Raw genomic sequence first — 6,132 nt, 5'->3', positions numbered from 1 at the left:
CCCAAAGCATGATGCTACCACCCCCATGCTTCACAGTAGGGATGGTGTTCTTGGGATGGTACTCATCATTCTTCTTCCTCCAAACACAGTTAGTGGAATTATGACCAAAAAGTTCTATTTTGGTCTCATCTGACCACATGACTTTCTCCCATGACTCCTCTGGATCATCCAAATGGTCGTTGGCAAACTGAAGACGGGCCTTGACATGTGCTGGTTTAAGCAGGGGAACCTTCCGTGCCATGCGTGATTTCAAACCGTGACGTCTTAGTGTATTACCAACAGTAACCTTGGAAACGGTGGTCCCAGCTCTTTTCAGGTCATTGACCGGCTCCTCCCGTGTAGTTCTGGGCTGATTTCTCACCTTTCTTAGGATCATTGAGACCCCACGACGTGAGATCTTGCATGGAGCCCCGGTCCGAGGGAGATTGACAGTCATGTTTAGCTTCTTCCATTTTCTAATGATTGCTCCAACAGTGGACCTTTTTTCACCAAGCTGCTTGGCAATTTCCCCGTAGCCCTTTCCAGCCTTGTGGAGGTGTACAATTTTGTCTCTAGTGTCTTTGGACAGCTCTTTGGTCTTGGCCATGTTAGTAGTTGGATTCTTACTGATTGTATGGGGTGGACAGGTGTCTTTTTGCAGCTAACGACCTCAAACAGGTGCATCTAATTTAGGATAATAACTGGAGTGGAGGTGGACATTTTGAAGGCAGACTAACAGGTCTTTGAGAGTCAGAATTCTAGCTGATAGACAGGTGTTCAAATACTTATTTGCAGCTGTATCATACAAATAAATAGTTGAAAAATCATACATTGTGATTTCTGGATTTTTTTTTTAGATTATGTCTCTCACAGTGGACATGCACCTACGATGACAATTTCAGACCCCTCCATGATTTCTAAGTGGGAGAACTTGCAAAATAGCAGGGTGTTCAAATACTTATTTTCCTCACTGCAGATAGTGAGCAGTCTTAAACATTTCACACCTGAGAGTTTGTAAAGAAAAGTTAACAAAGTTAATAATTATAATAAATTAGTAATAATTTATCCATTAAATATGCACAGCGTGCTCATTTATTGACATATAAAAGATCAATAAATATAATACATATTGTAACATTAAACCACCTCTCATCTGTCCTGGACATCTTCTCACAATGTTCACAGTAGTTGTTTGTCAAAGGAGTGTATGTTGAAGTAGATTTATTGTTTTGTCTTTGTTTTTACGGTGGTACCGAATTGATATTGTGGAATTTTACTGGTGTCCACAACTAAATTTCTGGTATTGTGACTTGAGATTCAGCAAAAATCTGTGGTGATGATCAATGTGCAAAGAAAATAGTCTGGAAAAGACCTTAAGAGGTGGATGCATTATTCAGCAAAACAGATTTTTAGCATCCTTTTGTTCATGCACGTCATCCCTCAGTGAGCTGCAGCACAACTCGGTAACGTTACACCACCGCTGTCTGAGGTGTGCAGCTCTAACTGCCTTCACTCTCCAACAGACAGACTTTTATTAACGGACACACTGCGACCTACATTTACTGACAACTTACTGCACCTCCGCCGCTTGTCACGCACAGAATGCGGAGGGGAAGCTGGCCACGGAAAATCATTTGCTGCGTCTTGATATTAAAGATCGGCGGTCACTGATTCAGGACCACGTCTGTGTTTATGTGCACGCTGTACTTCTGCAGGCTCTGGTGTTTACTCCGGGTGTATTTTATGCAAAAGACACACGCAACGTAGCTGAAAACACAGGAAGTAAATTTGCTTCCGGTACTATTTATTTGCGGGTTTTCAAAATACAAGTAATAATTTCTCAACATAATTTCGTTAAGAATGAAGGATGGTAGAAAAATAGTTCCTAAAGTACATACAGAAATGCCACAAAGGAAAGTAAAAGTAAAGAGTCCATAAGTATAATTTCAGCAACATTATAGTGCATAATAATGTTTTAATACTGACAAATCTAAGTGTACTTACTTAGTTTTCTGAAGGCAGATTATAAAAGTACTTTTGATTTATGACAGTTACAGGAGTTACTTTACAAAGTAAAAATAACAACAGCAATCAGAACAACTCTAAACACAGCAATCATAAATCCAATGTCTTATAATCAAATGGAAGTCGTAAATTAAAGTGAATTAAACAATAATTGTGAGTGTGATGAGCTCTTGGTGGTAAAAACTGTAACCTTCCTGCAGTGTTTTAAAAGTCACCTCTGAAGCAGCTGCTGGAGAAACTGCAGCTACAGGAAGTAATGAGCGAGTGTTTTTCAAACAAACAGAGCAGAAACAGAAACAGAAACAGGCTCGTCTGAATAAAAGTGGCCTGTTTCAAAAACCAAACGTTACTGTTAGTAAAATATCCAGATACGTTTGATGAGGAAAGATCAGTCAATGTACCAGGTTTTAGAGGGGGTCACACTAAATGAGCCCTAAATCAAGTTACCACAGATTAATTACCATCACACAGTGAGTAGAGTGGGAGAAACATTGTCAATACACAGCTCAGTTCTGCCAATAAAAAGCCCTGGAGAGATTTAATCCTGCCCTGATGAATTGGTTGCATAAGTATTAATGTATCATAATAATAATCCAATAATCTAGTAATAACATTAAGAAAGTGGTGCATTATTACATTTATTAATTTAGCTGACACTTTTATCCAAAGCAACTTACAATTGCTATACATGTCAGTGGTCGCAGGATCATTTTACATCGATGGCGCTTGGTACTCAAACACAGTCAAAATGGAGAGTTTTCTAAATGTCAGACTTTATGTGAAGATGAAACCATATGATTATCTAAATTCTCATGTAGTACTAGGTATACAATTTCTACACTCCTTTTGCCAGATTGAATTTAACTAAAATAAATAAAATAGAATTTGAAAAGTAATCCAGACCTATAAAGTGTTGAACAGCATTTATTTAATTGTCAAATTTATTGATTAAGGATGTACTTTATGACAGATTGGCTTTTGCAGGAGTCATCCACCCTTATTTCACACAGCTACTTGGGACTGGGCTCATTGAGACTCAGTTCTTTTTCATAACAAAAACGCCTAGAGCACCTAAGTAGATCAACTGAGTCCTCCTACCCAACAGAATTAAGAAAACTTTGTACGTTCATCTCTTATGTGTAAAACTCTCTCAATAATCAACAAACTGAACTGCAAATAACTAGAATATCTGCTGTTGGGGTCTGCTTCAGATCACCTCCCTATAGATTAAAGGCAACTGGAAGGGGACATTGGCAAAGCTGAAAATCAGCTTTTAAAACTTAACGTGTGGATTTATTACCTTCTACTATTTACTATCCGTTTCGCAAAATAGTACTAACGTCACACTGTTGGGTTCACAATGGAAAGTTTAAATGGATGCAGCAGAACCGGAGGTAACGTCTTTTTATATCTTCTTCCTCGTCAACAAAAGCTCTGAGCAGTTCACCAACACCCTGAGTTACAGAACATCATCATGTGAGCAGAATCACACAAACATTTCCTACACAAGTTTTTCATTCATCTATTTATTATGTCATGATAGATACAATTAGATGAGTTTATGAAAAGTATCATCATTAGAAACACATGAAACAGCCATAAACTGCTCGTTTTCGGTTCCAGTACATTTGCAAGTATTTCACTTTACTTTCTGCATAATGACGATTTACAGGTGGGACAATTAATGCTACAGACAACTTATGGTGCGTTCCATTTACCTCGGAAGTCAGAGGTCGGAGCTGGGAATGACGTCACACCCGAGTTGACGGCATTCCAGTTAACAAGTTGGAAAACGTCGCTCAGCCAGCCGTTGTTTACAACTAGCCAGGTTAGTTATTGATATGCCAGTTGATTTAAAAAAACGCATTGTGCGGTATTTACTCATATTAAACACTGTAGCCACACGACCACATACAGCTGTTGGGGAGCACTTTGTGTACGAACATTTCTATGAGACACAAGTACACAGAAGTGCTAATAAACAGTATAAACTAGAGCTTTGACTAACTGTTGATACACCAACAGCAATCTTGGACCACAAAGTCGGGGTAGTGCGGTTCTCCCGACTTCCGAAGTCGGATTACTTTTTAAAGGGGCCGTTCCCTTTGAAATTTTGACCTTTGAACTCGGAAATTCTGACTTCCCATGTCAAATGGAGCGCACCATTATAAAGGATTACAAATGATACAGCAACACACTTATTAAAGCATTACACATTTTTACAGATGTCCCGATCCTATCTGAAAGATCATGATCTGGGCCAATCAAGGAATTTTTTAACCAATCGGTATCAGCTTTATTGGGCCTTATAGTTCCTTTTTTTTTGCTTTTGTGGATGTCACACAAGTGTAGTAAACGGAGGATTAAATGTCTGTAGTGTGGAAATATTTTAAATTGTAAAACAAAAGAAGTCAAACATCCACTTGTAATTGCAAGGTGAACATTTCGCAAGGCAGTAGTAAAATATTGAAAATAATCAATTCATTATATAATTATTTCGGCATCATTTTTATCCCTTTATTGTAATTTAACCACAGACAAATGTTCATTTCGGGTTCACATCTCTGTAGTAAGCCAGACTGAAGGCGAATATCCATAGTTAGTGATACTTGTGTTAAAAGAGCTGTGTTCAATACACCTAATTTGATTCAGAACCTAAAAAACAACACAATACAGTGAGTTGTCAGGAAACTCACAAAGCCAGCACAGAAGCAACGCACACTGAAAGATACTTTTAAAAGGACAGAGAAATTTAATTGAATGTACCTAAGTGTTTACTGTGCAACTGTATTATCTAGGAACATGCCAGATTGGGTCTCGGGATTGGCAGACACTCAATATTAAATGACTCGGATCGGGGGCAAAAAAGCATGATCAGGACTTCCCAAGAAATCTCTATTTATAACTTCTAATGGTTTACAAGAAGTTTACAATGGATTCACATCATAAATCAACAGAAAATAAATCCTTAAACATGTTATCTACTCATTTACTCCTTTTATCAAGCTTTTAAAAACATTTTTTAAAAAGAAATTAAAACATGTCAGGAAAATATTAAAACTACTTCCAGTCAAACACTGACTTGTTTCAAAAATCTCCTAAAAACAAATCTTTATCCCGTTTTCCCAGTCTGACTGACTTTTAGCTCATCATTAAATTAAATTAATGAGGCTTTAAAGCTTCACTCTGAAGTAGAAAACTAAAGAGGCTGGAAGACTGGGACGGACATCAAATCCTCCAGGTTGGATCAGGACTGAAAGAAAGACACATGACCCATGAAGCTACTAAACAAAGCAGCTGATGTGTTAGTGAGTGGTGGAAAGCAAAATGTCATTTTACATTAGTCTTATATTTCACAAATGATTTTCAAATTCAAGGACCTACAGGATTACATTAATCTGTGTCACAGCAGTCCTTATACATTTGAGGTCCAGTATTCTTCAGATCTGGCATCTGACACACAGTTTATGATAATAATATTAATAATCATTACAAAGCAGTGACGTATTAAAGGCGGATTAAGCAACTCTGGACAAGTCCAATTACATGACAAATTAATGTAACTAACGTTAGCTAACTTGTATCTTAGCATACTGTCATTACAGTTGCAGCTGCAAAAGCGAACTTAAAGCCAACATGCTGAGAGGACGAGATTTCAAGAGCCGGCACATCAGACCATAAATGGCTGAGTACACCGGATCTGTTTTCATCGTTCACACACAGAACGGACAGCTAACGGATCATGAGGAGATATTAACTAAATCTGTCAAAAAGACATGTATTGTATTACAATAACTTACTCCACCTTTAATGAACTAAGACAGAAATAATGTTTAGATTTACGGATTAAGAAACAACTGTTAAGTGCAGCCCTGCTTTCATGTGTCGCCTCAGTTCTTGCTTTAGTGTGAATCCTTTGCCACAGACAGAACAACTAAAGGGGTTTTCCACAGTGTGGCTTCTCTCGTGTATGGACACACTGCTTTCGGTAATGAAAGTCTGATTACAAATTGAGCATCTGTAAAACTGTGTTTCTGAATGAAGTCTCATATGTTTCTTTAAGGTGTGCTCCAGAACATATGTTTTACCACATACTGAGCAACGAAATGGTTTCTCTTCTGTTTGGGG

This window comes from Micropterus dolomieu, linkage group LG01, assembly GCF_021292245.1.
Source record: "Micropterus dolomieu isolate WLL.071019.BEF.003 ecotype Adirondacks linkage group LG01, ASM2129224v1, whole genome shotgun sequence".
Classification (NCBI taxonomy): Eukaryota; Metazoa; Chordata; class Actinopteri; order Centrarchiformes; family Centrarchidae; genus Micropterus; species Micropterus dolomieu.
Note: the sequence above shows the minus strand (reverse complement) of the source record.